We start from the raw sequence: 13,654 nt of genomic DNA, 5'->3' as shown, positions 1-13,654 counted from the left end.
AATTTTCGTAGTTAATTATAGTTAATAATTAGTTAATCAAATCTAAGTGTTATTGTCTTGACATTGAAAAGTAATCATACATTGGTGAGTAAGTGTTAATTGAAAATAATTAGTCTGAGTCTCTTTGGGAACGAACTAGAATTTATTCTATATTACTTGCGAACGCATATACTTGCGTGAATTATTAGCGTGTGTTTTCGCCCTAACAAGTTTTTGGCGCCGCTGCCGGGGACTCAGCATATTTGTTTAGTTTATGTACTTGCCATCAGTGGTCATTAGGACTCATTGATTAAGACGTGTTACTTATTGTTTCCGGTTGTGTTTCAGGTATTCTAGCGAGCATTTATACAAACACATTCTCGCACTCACAAGAGAACTTTAGATACGGCTGAGGAGACGGACTTAGTTCTTGATATTCCGGAGAAGATAGATTTTGAAGATTCGGATAAAGAGAGCGAGCAGAAAGAACCAGTAAACATGGGTGATCGTATAGTTCCAGCAGCGGATCCAACTCTTATGGACTTTTCTCGGCCTAAAATTGATGACATTCAGTCAAGCATCTTTCATCCGGCTATTCAGGCTAACACTTTTGAAATCAAGCCGGGCACTATTCAGATGGTGCAGAATTCTGTTTCTTTCGGAGGTGCTGCGACTGAAGACCCCAACATGCATATCAGGAATTTTGTTGAGATCTGTAGTACTTTCAAATATAATGGTTTGACTGATGAGGCTATCAAGCTGAGGCATTTCCCATTCTCTCTGAGGGATAAAGCTAAGGACTGGTTACATTTTGAGCCAGCTGGGTGCATCACTACTTGGCAAGATCTTGCGTAAAAGTTTCTGGTGAAGTTTTATCCAATGGCGAAGACTGCAGCTATGAGGAGTGCTCTTACTCAGTTTGCGCAGCAACCAACAGAATCTATGTGCGAAGCTTGGGAGCGCTACAAGGAGATGTTGAGAAAGTGTCCACATCATGGTATGCCTGACTGGATGGTGATCACTGGTTTCTATAATAGTTTGGGGGCCCAATCTCGGCCCATGCTCGATGCAGCAGCTGGAGGCGCCTTGTGGGCCAAAAGCTATACCGAGGCTTATAATCTTATTAAAATTATTGCTGTAAATGAGCATCAAAACCCAACTCAAAGGATGATGCCTGGGAAGGTAGCAGGTATTCTGGAAGTTGATGCAGCTACAGCTATTGCAGCACAGCTCCAAGCGCTGTCTTTGAAGGTCAATTCTTTAGCCAACTACGGAGTCAATCAGATAGCTATGGTCTGTGAGCTTTGTGCAGGCTCTCATGCTACGGATCAGTGTTCTCTTGTGAATGAATCTGTTTAGTATATGAACAATTATCAGCGACCGCAGCAGCCTGTGCCAGCTACTTATCATCCTAACAACAGAAATTATCCCAATTTCAGTTGGAGCAATAATCAGAATGCTGTTCAGAAACCATATCAGCAGCCTATCAGTAAGCAGTTTAATCCACCTGGATTCCAGCAACCACATCATTATGCTCAAAGGCAATCATATCCTCAACAAGGAGGTGCTGTTCCACATTCTAGTGCTGATTTCGAGGAGGTCAAGCTGTTGTGCAAAAGTCAGGCTGTTTCTATCAAGACCTTGGAAAATAAATCGGTCAATTAGCCAATATTGTGCTCAACCATCAACCTGACACACTTCCCAGCGATACTGAAGTGCCAGGCAGGAAGGAAGCTAAGGAGCAAGTAAAGGCTGTCACCTTAAGGTCTGGAAAAGTTGCTGATGCTGAAAAAGTGAAAGATGGAGAAGCTGAAGTTGTTGATGAAGAAGAGAAGCAAAAGGAGAAAGCGGCGGAACCAAGGAAGACTACTGTTGAACACACTCTACCTGAGGGTAATACAAGGGAGAAATAGCTCTATCCTCCACCACCTTTCCCTAAGAGAGTGCAACAACAAAAATTGGATAAGCAGTTCGGTAAATTTCTGGAGGTGTTCAAGAAACTTCACATCAACATACCTTTCGCTGTGGCTCTGGACCAAATGCCTAGTTATGCAAAATTCATGAAGAGTATTCTTTCAAGGAAGGTGAAACTGGATGACCTTGATATCGTTGCTCTAAAGGAAGAGTGCAGTGCTGTGCTGCAACAAAAATTACCTCCAAAGCTTAAAGATCCAGGTAGCTTCACCATTCCTTGCACCATCGGCAAGTTGTCTTTCGACAAATGCCTATGCGATTTGGGAGCAAGCATCAATCTGATGCCATTGTCTATCTTCAAAAAGTTGAATTTGCCTGATCCAAAGCCCACCTACATGTCTCTACAATTGGCTGATCGTTCTATTACATACCCACGAGGCATCGTGGAAGACGTGTTAGTAAAGGTGGATAAGCTCTTCTTCCTTGCAGTCTTTGTCATTTTGGATTTCGAGGAAGATAAGAAGATTCCCATAATCTTGGGAAGACCTTTCTTGGCTACAGGCCGTACCTTAATAGATGTGCAGAAAGGTGAACTTACTATGAGGGTGCAGGATCAGGATGTGACATTCAATATATTCAAGGCAATGAAATTCCCTACAGAAGACGAGGAGTGCCTAAAGGTGGATTTGATTGATTCTGCGGTAACTTCAGAACTTGATCATATGCTAATGTCTGATGCCTTAGAGAAAGCCTTAGTGGGGGAATTTGACAGTGACGATGAGGATGGCAAAGAGAAACTACAATATCTAAATGCTTCTCCTTGGAGGCGAAAGATAGACATGCCATTTGAATCTCTTGGTACTACTGATCTCAAGAATGCTAAAGGAAAGCTCAAACCATCTGTAATAACCCCAAAAATTTTGGACTTTTTGTAACCCTTATGAATAGTGATTTTGCTGATTATGCTGAATAAGAAAACTTTTCATGTCACACTATGTAGGGGTTCTTTTATTGATATTCTGAGATCTTATTAGTACTCTATATGATATATAAGTGTATGTAAAGATCGTTAGAATCCAAATACGAACACTTTGATTTTTCCCGAAAATCCACCAGATACCGAAAGAATTGAGTATAAGGTAACAGGATAAAAAGGATTTAAATTCAAGGATTATAAGAGGGGATCATGAAAAGAATATAATGTATTAAGAAAGGTTAAGGGAACCTAAGTAATAAGATCCCAGGTATGATCCCTCAAACGGTAAACGAGAACGAAAGTTAAGCGAACCGTATAAGAGATCAGCGATCATTAGCCAAGTAATTAGGAGTTAATCAAAGAGGTTAATGATGATGATGTCATCACACCAACAAGAAGAAGACAAGTGTGGGAAGATGACATAAGTGGATGACATAAGCATGACAAAATGGGAATGATTTGTTGGTTGATTATAAGCCACACAATTTTTACCATGGTAACAATTTAATTAACAAACCAAAAAGGAAACAACCAAGAAAACACATTCATTTCTCCCCCCCTATCTCCTTGCTCACGGTTTTTTTGAAGAAAAACAAGAAGAAAATTTCCAAACCCAAGCTCCACTCAATCATAATTCAAGAGGTTTGTTTCCTTGGATTCTATATTTCATAACTAAGAAGAGCAAGTAGTTTGAGTGCTTGAATCCAAGGTTTGCTAGCTCAAATAAATCATTTTAGTTTAGGGTGAATAGTAACTTTCAAGAACAAATTTTTGATTTTTGATTTTATTTGTAAGGTCAAGGTAACTTAAGCATAGATTAAGGCTTCCATGGGCATTCCAAGGATCTTTCATGGATTAAAAGCTTCAAGGAAGGTATAAAACTTCAAACCCTAGTTTTACTTTGAATATTTAGGAGTGGTTTTGATTAATATAGTTCATGAGAAGTATGATGCTTGTGTGTTTAGAGTTTGGATTGGATTTGTAGTGATTTGGATGTTGAAATCTTGTTTATAGTTAATGAAACTTAAGTATAGCTAGTAGTTCATGTGTCGGGTTGTATAAATTGGAAAATCTTGAGGTTTGGGGACTGATGTAGTAAGGTTTGGATGAGGGTTGGTTTTATTATTGGTTGTGAGTTGATTTGTGGATTGATTGGAGTGGTATAAATTTGGTAATCGCGTAAACATAGCCGTCGTAATGCCCGATTTAGCTTAGACTGTTTTTGTTCTTAACATCAGGACCCGAGAACTCACTATTAGGTTTTGACCATTGCCATGATTAGATAGTTCATGTTACGAGCTTCATTTTGATATGTGGTTCGCTTGAATCCGATGTACGGTTTAGGAGAAACAACCATTTTAAGTAACGGCGTTTCGCGACCGAACCATTACCCCTCGCCTTACTTTGAAACCTTGGTTAAGGACTTTAAATGACTAATTGGGGTATGAAACAATTATGTTAAGTGGATTAGGCAGTTGGTAAGGTACTCGCGAAAGAATCACTTTAAAATTCTTAATGGTTAATTTATTAAAAAACGGTGGAGCCGAGGGTACTCGAGCGACGTAAGTGAATCGTTAAGCGCAAAAGCAAGCGTTACAGTCTAATTGGTTAAAGTCTAGATTCTTAAGCGACTTTGGTTTAATTCCAACTTATATGTTTTTTATAGGTTACCAGACTCGTCCCAGGCCTTTTACCACCCCCAGTCGCTCAGGCAAGTTTTCTACCCGTTATACTGTTGTTGTGATGTATATATGTATATGCATTATCTTGTGATAAATGCATGCTTGTTATTAGCAAATCTTGTGATATATTGGAGCATGCCGATATGGTATATATGCATGCCTGTTCCATAATCTTGATATCTAATTGTTGATTCAAATGCTTATAAGTTGCATAATACCTATGCTAGAGATAAACAGTAGTTGCGTATACCCTTGGTATAGGGGACCCAAATGTGAACATTTTCTAAACCGGGAGTCGATGTTCCCGAGAATATTATATATATATATATATATTTATATATATATATATATATATATAGTTTTCAAAACTATTAATCGAATAAGGTTTATTCGATAACTTTATTTTAATTAAGGAATATTAGTTTGAATATTCATTCGAGGACTTATGACACCGTTTATTTTATTTAATGAATATTATTTTGAATATTCATTCGAGGACTTATGACTCCGTTTATTTTATTTAATGACTATTATTTTGAATATTCATTCGAGAACTTACAACTCTGCTTATTTTGTTAAATAATATTCTTTATTTTATTAAAGAATAATGTTTCGATAATCAAACTTATTTTCGATTATTCAAATAAAGATCGTACTTTCGTATAAGTATATCTTTGGTTATTTATTATTCATTTCAAGTATGAGTTTTAAAACTTCTATTTCAAATTATATTTATAAAGATTATCCTTATGGGAATATTATTTAAATAATAACATTCGGATATTTTCTAATATATCGGGACTGATTTATTTCATTAAATCAGCATTACTACAAACATTCTTAAAAATGTTTTCGAGTCTTCAAAATGATTTTTAAAAGTTAGAGCGGATCCCAAAACTCATTTTTATATTTAAGATCTTCCTTTCGAAGGGGTTTTAAATACTCGCTCAAAACCTGAGGGATCCGGCTCTGTGGTGTATTTTATATTCGCAACGAGGTTGCTGTTTTGAGAAAATATTTTGATTACTTCCCCAACGTTCGGGAAGTAAGTCCATCTATTTGAGTCGGCATAAGCAACATGGACTCAATGGGCGTCCATGAAAGTGTAAGTGGCTCAGTGGGAGTCCATCAATGCGTAAGTGGTTGAGTGGCAGTCCAGCATAGGTGTAAGAACCCTGATTTTTGTAATATTTTAAAACTTTTATGAATAGTAACTTGAGCTGTTTAAGTAATACGTATGGGGATCATCATAAAATGAATAGTGGGATTTTGAGAATCCCGAGATCATATTCTTGTTTATCGAGGAAAATAAGTGAATGTAAAAGCCGACGGAATTCAAAGATTCACAATTATATTACGTGTTTTCGTATCCGTAAAGAATGGCGTAGACCCGGGAATACTACGTGAAATAAACAATATATCAAGGTGTTTCTATGATCAAGAGAAGGAATGTAATTGGTTATAGGATTATAAGCGATAAAAGAAATCGCTGCGAAACAAGTCGTTATACGTGGAAACTATCGGAATGGAACGATGATTGCGTTTACGATAAATAAACGAATGAGAAATTAAATCCCATGCAAGTTGGCCATGCATAACCAAGTCCTAACTAATAGTTAGGAGTGTAACTATATGATTAGAAGTTAACTAGAATAATTAGTGGAATAGTGTTGAATAGTGATGGGAGACAAACAAGTACACAAGCCATACTTCTCCCTTTTCTCACTTCACCACACAATCAAACCAACACATACCTTTGCCAAATTATTATCAAATCTGCTGCATACATCCCATATATTCATTATACTTTCCCACACTTTAGCCACAAAAGAAAACAACCCCTTTTCCCTCACTTAAAGCTATCCCATTTTTGATTCCAGCAGTTCGGATTTTCTGAGCAAGGGAGAAAGAAAAATTCATAACTCAAAATATACTGATTTAAATATCATGAAAATTTTTACCATAGCTTCTATATATCATGGGTAAGGTTCGTACCAAATTTCAGCCTCAAATTATTTTTTTTTCAATTTTATAAAAATGTTTGAATGAGGTGCTGAAAGGTAACTCCGAAATTCTAACTTGTTTCTTGGTTTTGTTTCTTAAGGATATAGCCCTTCTAAGTGTTTTCTAAGCAAACCAAGCCTCAATCATCCTAGCACTAACCTTCCTAGTGTCCAAGAAGGTATAACTTTCAACCCTTTAAGGTTTTATGGTTGGATTTAAGAGTTATGTTTGTTGTAGTGTTAAGATCCAAAGGATTGTGTTTGTTTGAGTTTGTATTGATTATGTTCTTGCTAAAGGCTTGAGATGTTGAGTTGTAATCCATGTATATGGTACTAGATAGAGCATATAAGGTGTATGTGGGTGGATCTTGAGAAGTACTTGTGTTTATGATGGTTATAGGTAGTGATTGTGTTAAGATCAAGTAGTAGAAATTGAGTTTGGGCATTCTTGCACTTGATCTGTTTTCTGCAGGATATTCGGCCATGAAAATGGTGAAAATTTGAAAACCACTGGCCATTACTAGATAGATATTGTTTTTTAGTTTCTATACATGTGTATATCATCATGAGGAGATTTACGGTTTAGGAGTTATGGTCGTTTTAGTGTAAAACATTTCTGCGATTAGCCAACTGCACTTAAGTCCACTTGCATGGTGATTTTGAAGGACTTAAAATAATTTCGAGATTCTGGAAAAATTATGAAAAATGGATATGACAGTAGAGAAGACTGTCCAAAAAGAATCTTCAGAAAATATTAATTTTTCGATTTTATAAAAATATTTTGGTAAAGCGAGCGCAAGCGAGAAACGCATAAAAACCTAGTTTTGACGCGCATTTTCTCACGTTCGAGCTTAAAACTCGAAATGGACTTTCTAAAGCGAACGATCGATTTCAAAACTCCACCATGTTATAAAGTGAGAATATAAGTGTTGAGAATGTGACGATCGGAGATTCGTTATACTTGAGTAGTTGTGAAAGTTGCTTAATAAAAGCGAGACATTAATCGCGTACTAACTTAGACCGTTGGTTCTTGTTTATAGATCGCCAACCAAACACCAGAGACCATACCACTTCGATTACTCGAGGCAAGTTTTCGAAACCCTATCTCATACTATCCATGCTATATATATACTGTTGTGATATTGATGCCATGATTTACAGTTCAAATATATATGCTTGTCTATGATATCAATGCATACGAATTATGCGATTGTTTACGAAAACAAATTTCGTTTTACACAAGTATGAGAAATTGAAACGTATTTCAAATATAATATATGATAATGGGAGTCAGAGATATTTTAATAACGATTTAATTCCGGATAGAGCCGGACGCGAAAGATTTCTATTTCGATAAACAAAGTACATTCGCGTAATATATATATCAAGCGAACGATTGAGATTTTGACTTAAACTTCGAGAAATATTGGTTTATTCATTTAAGGGACACCCTTACTTGAGTGATTACTTTATAAAGCTATACTTAAGGGATTTTTAAATATCCAGAAAGTATTTAAAAATATACTGAATAGTTTATAAATCATTTCACGTTATTTAATAAAGATTTAACTATTCAAAGAGCAATTATAGGATACCAAATCATGTTTTGATTATTTGATTAAGGTGGCTCCATTCGTTGGACCTTATTCACAAAATATTTTGTATTTAAGGTTTTTATTAATTCATTGAACCTTAATTAGAATTACTTTGTACTTAAGATTTTATCAATTCATTGAACCATATTTAGAGATATTTTATATATAAGGTTTTTATCAATTCATTGAACCTTATACAGAGATGTTTTATTTATAAGATTTTATCAATTCATTAAATCCCTCTTAGATTATTATGAGACCTTAGATATTTAATATCTCCGGACTTCTAAAAACTTATTTAAAAATAGACATAGTTGCCAAAGGTACTTTCTAAATTATTCAAAACTCTTGAAAGAGATTAATCATTTGAAACGTATCAAAACCTTAGGGAACTTAGTCTAGAAGTATAAGAGTTTTGCTTCCTCGTTCAATAAAGAACAAGTGAGTAATATATGTGTCACCCTACTACAGATAGGGATTTGAAAATGATTTTAAATTCAAAACTCCGACAACTCCCAAAGATCAATTGAGTTAAAAGTGATGAATAAATCATCTTATTTAAAGGTCAACTTTTAACGACCTATTCCTTCGAAAAAGGATTTTGAGCAAAAGATATAATTGTTTTGGGACTGGAATGTGGCCTGCCCGGCACGGAGTGGTATCGGGCAGTGACCAGGCGCGGAGTGGCGCATTATGCAAGCGCGGAGTGGCGCATTGTACGGTTATATGGTCTATGTGACCATTGACTTTCGGACTTGCACGACAATGGGCAACCACCGTGTAGTGTCTTGATGAGCCCAAAGGCGGCTAGGTTTGTATTCCTTCTACTAGTAGAGAAAATTTCGTATTCGGCTGATCACCGATACGTGGTTTGTTCCAGTATAGTCCCTTTCTTCCATTTGGGAAAAACTGTTGTGAAATATACAACAGAGAGCCGATAAGGCTGAGTTTTAAACAAGGATATTGATGAATATATATCAAATCCATTTGAGAAATCTGCCGATAAGGCTGAGTTTAAATGAGTTTAAATAAGGATGTTGATGATTATATATCAAATCCATTTGAGAAATCTGCCAATAAGGCTGAGTTTTAAATTAGGATGTTGATGAATATATATCACACCCATTTGAGAATCTTGGTTCGAGTAACATCTTGAGATTTTGAAATAAAATGAGTACGAGTATAAAATGATTTTGAGAAAGAGATGAATACAAGTATCCAGTGGATATACTATTGTAGTTGATTTTGAGAATATTATAAATTTGACAAGCATATAAACTTTCAGAACACTTTGGAGATACAAAGTATAATTATTGGTTTTATTTATCCTTACATACTTAATTATGGGGATATATATCTTGCTGAGCTATAATGCTCACCCTTGCTTTTATATATCATATCACAACAGACTACCAGCATGGATCAAACTAGGACTGTTGTCCGTAGGCGGGTAAGGAACGCTCGTGAGTTCTGTAGGCTTTTTGTGCACCAGCCCCGTCAGGTAGATAAGTGGAGATGATTTATTTGATACTGTTTCCAAGTATATAACCTGTGTGTGTGTGAGTTTGAATAAAAGGTCAAGTAATATTGTGAAAAGAGAATTATTAAATTAATAAGTGATCGTAACAACCCGAATTCACGACCTTGGATTTGGGGGTGTTACAGAAATGGTATCAGAGCCAAAGGTTATAAGTCTTGGAAACAGTAAGAGTAAAATGGGTAGACTGAGGATCTAAAAGTTAACAATAACTCTCATCGAGTTCGTAGTCGGATTACTATGGAGTGGTCGCGACTGCAGTACCCAAGGGGACCTTAGCCTTAAGAGTTGAGGCATTGGTTGAGTTATTAATAGTCGATTGAAAAGCCAGTATTAAGGGAAGAGAATGAGTTGTAGCACTCAGAGAAAAGAGTGCTAAGAGTTATATGCGAAAGAGAGTCCATTGGTTGAGCCGATAGATTTTGTTGATGGACTACCAGGAGTTATGTTGAAGTGTTTATGTGAAGTGTTATACAGAAATTGATGGAATCGTTTAAGATCGACAGAATGAGGAAAGGAGAAAATTGTACATGATTTTTTTATAATGTTGATATAGAAGTGGAGCTAAGTCTCCGGAGAAAGAGTGATGAAGACGATACCCTAATACCATGGGTTGATTGGAAAACCCGAGTCTTGCCACTCATAGCTCTTTATAGAGTGTCCTTGAGGAGACATATTAGGCAAGAATCAAGATGCTTAATTCTTTTACTATTAAGGTTATTACGTTACCTGAATTGGTTGAAAGTATTGTTCCGATAATAAGGGTTCAATACATGACGAACAGCGATTCTACCAAGAAGGGTATTCGCTATACCATTGAGGAATCTATGTCCTATAAGGAAGATTTTAGCATGTCCCAAGATGAGAATGCTATGCGATAATACGAAATCATTTCTTTCGTTAAGCCATTATGGTTCGGCACGGAAAGCGAGAATCGACAGAATAATTTCTGAAAAGTTTCATGTTCCTGCAATCAACGCAGCAAGCTCCGAACTACTGGAGGAGAAGACCAATAAGTCTGACGCAGAATTCCAAGAGTGGGATGTCACTAGGAGCTACATGTATATTCTCGACAGGATGTCGTCTTTTGTTAATGCATCAAATCAGGTGCGTGGGCACAACGTTGCGAGTAACTAAAGAGGAATGAAGAATGTATTTGTGACAAAGTGAGTTATTAAGCGACTTTAACATAATGAGTAGAGACGTGAATAATGTTATATTGGTGATCTTTTATAATAGCATAACGATGCCACCCCGACATATTGGGAAACTAGAGCAAACCCTGCTGAATTGGTAAACCAAAATTGTAACGACTGGGAACTTTACATTTATATTATATCATGATTATAATAAAATATGTGAATTAATGTATCATTTATGTGTGATTATCTGATAAACCCTAACTGTTACGTGATACGTGTATTCCATGTCATTTATGTATTTTTAAGGTATTTTTCAGATATTTTATTATGCATTTATAGCTTTTATTTCAAACGTTTTACGACCCAAACGATGATTTTAAAGCCAGTATTTCAAATAAAATAATGGGCCTTATTTTTCATCAAATGGCTTTTACAATCGCCTTGTTCTGAACATCTAGATAATTTATAAATTTTCCCGTTTTGCGAAAAATGATTTTTCCGGGCCCCATTGGGTGTCAAAAACCCCACAAAAATCACATTTTTATTTTTATAAAATTATAGGACTTTAATTTATATTATTTCTTTGCATTTTTGCATTATTCACAATTTTTGGGAATTTTTGGCATATATATTGCATATATAAAATATTTATAAATTAAATTTTAATACTCAAAAATTATAAAAATTAGGGCCCGATATTTTTATTTAATGTATAATTAGCCCTTTAATTTTAATTAGGAGTATTATTTTTACTACTATAAATAGCCTAATTTTTATTTAATTAATTATAATTAATCATTAAAATTTGCAAAATTACCAAAAATTCTCTGAAATCGGGTCGGGAAGAACAGGTTCGGGTCGAAGAATCAAGTCGTGATTTCTCACTGATTACAGCATCAAATCGTGTGATTCAAGTACTCAAATCGAAGGTTTTGATCCGTTCTTTCTGTTTCTTGCATCAATTTCACGTTTTATTGCATCGTTTTTGATTTTTGATTTCTAGGGTTTATGTTCGAATTAGGGCTTTTTGATTCTGGGGTTATTTTGATGTTTTGATGATTGATATAGCTTTGTTAGATGATTTACAGTCGATTCATGGTGTTTAATTGAACAAACGATGCTTGGATAGTGATTCACGAATTCTAGGGTTTAGGTCGAATTTTCAAAACATAACTCGATGATTTCTGTGAATCTTTGGTTCCTGAAAGTTTAGGGCTTTGATTGTATGTATTCATAGCTTTAATTTGCACTATTAAACGTTTGATTTTATGTACGATTCTGCAAATTCGATTTTTGGCCGGAGTTTATGTTGATTTCGCCGGAGAAGTTGATTCAGGAGTTATTCTGTGATGTTTTGGCCGTGGTTGGATTGCTGTATTGATTTGCAATGAAAAGCCCTCAAAAGCAGCACCAAACGGTGTTAATTTGGGGCTGATCGGAGCTTGGCCGGACTCCGGGAACTCACCGGAATCTGGAAAAATTCCGGCGTGTTCTTGGTGATCCGGAATCCAACCCGTTTGACCCGTTCAGATTACCCGGTTTTGATCCACCTTGTCAGATGTCTGTTTTCTGACATATGTTTCTGGAAATTATTTTTACTTTTTATTTTTATTAATTTTAAAAATCAGTTTTATTTATTTTGTAAATTGATTAATTAATTATTTAATTAATTGATTTATATTATAAATAATTCTGAATTATTTTCTAAAAATCAGATTGAATTATTTTCTTAATTATTTATTATTTATTTATTACTTATTAATTATTTAAAAGTGATTAATTATTTTGATAATTAATCAAATAATTTTCAATAAATCATAATAAATTCATTTTAATTTCAAAAATTATAGAAAAATTATTTTTAATTCCGAGTTTCTTAAATAATGATTTAAAATTATTTTTGGGTTTAAAAATTAGTAATAATTATTTATAATGATTAATAAATGGAATTATCAGTATTTAATTAATAATAATTCAACCGTTAGTCCGTTTTGCGTGAAACGAAAGCCTATTAACTTAGAAAAATGAATCATTTTCATTAAAAATAATATCAATTATATTCTGACTGATCAGCAGAATATAGATGCGAATATAGATGCGAACTTGTGTCCAGTTTAGTTTATTTGTACTCGCCAGTAATGGCCTTCTTTCTATTCTCGTGAGGTTATATCTTGGCAGATATACCTGGGATGGCGGATTTATTTAAAATGCTTTAACATTGTTTATATGTTTGTGGACTTGTTGAGCAACTTTTGGCTCACCCCTTTTGTTGTTATTCACCTTATTGTTTTCAGTTAAGAAGGAATATGAAACCAATCAGGACTCGAGTGGTAAAGAAGCGAGTCAAGCCTCGGGATCCTCTTATACCCAAGGTGTTGATCCCAATCCAGGAAGAAAGCTTTGAGTTGCCCGAGCAGGTGGAGTGTTGATAGATAGTAGGTGTGTGTGTTTGAATAAAAATTGAACTTAGCTTAAAATGAATTAGATAATGGTTTGTAATAAAGAGAGTTTATGAGACTTTGAATGTTGGTTTGTAATAAAAGTAGTTAGTGGTTCTCGTTTTCATACTTCAACCTAAAAAGATCCTGGTTAGTGTTAAAGGGGTTTAATTTCATTTCTTTATTAATTATTAATCAGATTGTACAGGTTTGGTGATTAGCTAGTAACCCCCAGACTTATATCCCGGGTCTGGAGGGCATTACATGTTTGGCATCAGAGCTGTAGATTTGGTCCCTGAAAACAAGAACATTAGGATTAAGATAGGATAGGGAGATCACATAAGATAGGAATAGTCAAATTAGGATGAATAGTGTTAGGATTTAGGTC

The 13,654-nt window shown here is 35.1% G+C and overlaps 1 non-coding gene across 1 annotated transcript; it reads right to left on the bottom strand.

The window, feature by feature from the left end:
* Positions 1–873: 873 nt before the first annotated feature.
* LOC141694393 (small nucleolar RNA R71) lies at positions 874–980 on the bottom strand. Its single transcript, XR_012563705.1, has one exon. It is a non-coding gene; the product is annotated as a small nucleolar RNA R71 (small nucleolar RNA).
* Between the last annotated feature and the right edge of the window lie 12,674 nt (positions 981–13,654).

Source organism: Apium graveolens, chromosome 10 (genome assembly GCF_009905375.1).
Source record: "Apium graveolens cultivar Ventura chromosome 10, ASM990537v1, whole genome shotgun sequence".
Classification (NCBI taxonomy): domain Eukaryota; kingdom Viridiplantae; phylum Streptophyta; class Magnoliopsida; order Apiales; family Apiaceae; genus Apium; species Apium graveolens.
Note: the sequence above shows the minus strand (reverse complement) of the source record. Positions and strands in the feature narration are given on the sequence as shown.